Source organism: Nicotiana attenuata, unplaced genomic scaffold (genome assembly GCF_001879085.1).
Source record: "Nicotiana attenuata strain UT unplaced genomic scaffold, NIATTr2, whole genome shotgun sequence".
Lineage (NCBI taxonomy): Eukaryota > Viridiplantae > Streptophyta > Magnoliopsida > Solanales > Solanaceae > Nicotiana > Nicotiana attenuata.
Window position 1 is genome coordinate 59,957 of NW_017675492.1, and position 1,709 is coordinate 61,665.

Below are 1,709 nucleotides of genomic sequence, written 5' to 3' on the forward strand. Positions count from 1 at the left end.
ATGAGGAAGACCAATATAAATAAAGGATGTTGTTCCATTTACTCTTCTACTCTAGGTTTGGGCACTCAACTGGGTTTGAAACACATGAAAAGGGGTTAAACAACAAGAAAAATAAGAGTACCTGGCAAATTCATCGTCGCTTTGCTTTCATAGTGGCGTTTCTGGGAATTATGGTCTTACCAGAAGGGACAATAGATATCCGCATGGCCAGAATTGTGCAAGTCCTCACCGCCAAAGAAGATCACACGCTTGCTCCACTGATATTGGCAGACATCTATCGAGAATTAACATTGTGTAAGTCCGAGGATTAGTTTTTTGAAGGTTGCAATATTCTTTTGCAAATGTGGTTGATCGAGCATCTCCATCATCAACCCAAATTCATGAGTTATGGCCCGAGAAAGAACAACTTCATCGGGAGTTATGAGGAGAGGGTGAGAGATTATCATTCTCCAGAAGGTGTTGAAGCCTGGATCTTCCATCTAAGAACTCTAAAGGCAACCCAGATTGAATGGACTTTTGGTTGGCTCCAGGTAATGGAAGTCATACACATGATGGCTACAAAAAGCTATTTGATGTTGATGGGTTTAAGAAGTGTCCAGCCGTACGCACCGCAGAGAGTTTTAAGATAGTTGGAAAGATATCAAGCGGTGCCCGAAGATGAAGATTTGAGTACTCAAGTCATTGAGCTACACCCCGAAGCTCCACTAACCGAGGCTTTAGTCCAACAAGATTGGAATGGTTGCCGATATCTGAAAGATGACACCTAGGTACCAGATCCAGCGAGAGGAGAAGTGGATCCAGATTATGCCATATGGTTTGAGAGAAGGTCTTGTGCTAATGATGTGCAAGAGCCCGAGCCCGAAAGGCCCGCCAAAAGACCTCATATTCAGGCTTTTGATGATAAAATCCGAGAAAGGTTGGCCTAGGGAGAAAAGAAGAAGAAATATCAAGCCACCATTCATGCCTTACAAGACAATTTGAGAAACCTCACATTTGATAATGACTTACAGGCGCAGGAAGCTGAAGGTGAAAGGAGAAGGTTGACCCGGCAGAACGAGGCGCTCCGAGCTCAACTCCGAGACATAAGGATAGTTGCTGAAACGCTTGTGAGGAGCGAGAAGGATGAAAAACTCATAAGCAGTTTAAGGTTAAAGGTGCATGAATTAAATTATTTTTAAATATAAAAGATTATTAAAATAGACTAAAAAGGAGAGAGAGAGAGAGAGAGAGAGAGAGAGAGAGAGAGAGAGAGAGAGAGAGAGAGAGAGAGAGTTATATAAAATGAAAGGAGAGACTATTGTTAACATGTATGATATTTTCCATCTTGCATTTGATAACAAAAAGATTTCATTCCTTTTAAAGCAATTTAAAAAGAAAAATGTTTGACATAAAATATTAAAATATGAGACAAATGAATATATACTAGTAGCTTTTTGCCCAGCACGTTTGTTCTTATGGGAAAGTTGGAGGACTTCCAATAATGGTAATGCATGGGTTGTGTGGTGTTGAAAATGTTAAAGGAATATTTAGTACCCTAATTAGTTGCTTACCTTTTAGCCTCTACCAGTACTAGAGATTCCCGTGATCTAAGGCATCTCTACGGAATGTTTGAACTAGTGTTATTTTTCTAAAAAGTTTTCCACACCTTTGAACAATTATAATACAGAATTCTCAATAATCAGAGCATGGGTGTTTAAAAATTTCCCCTT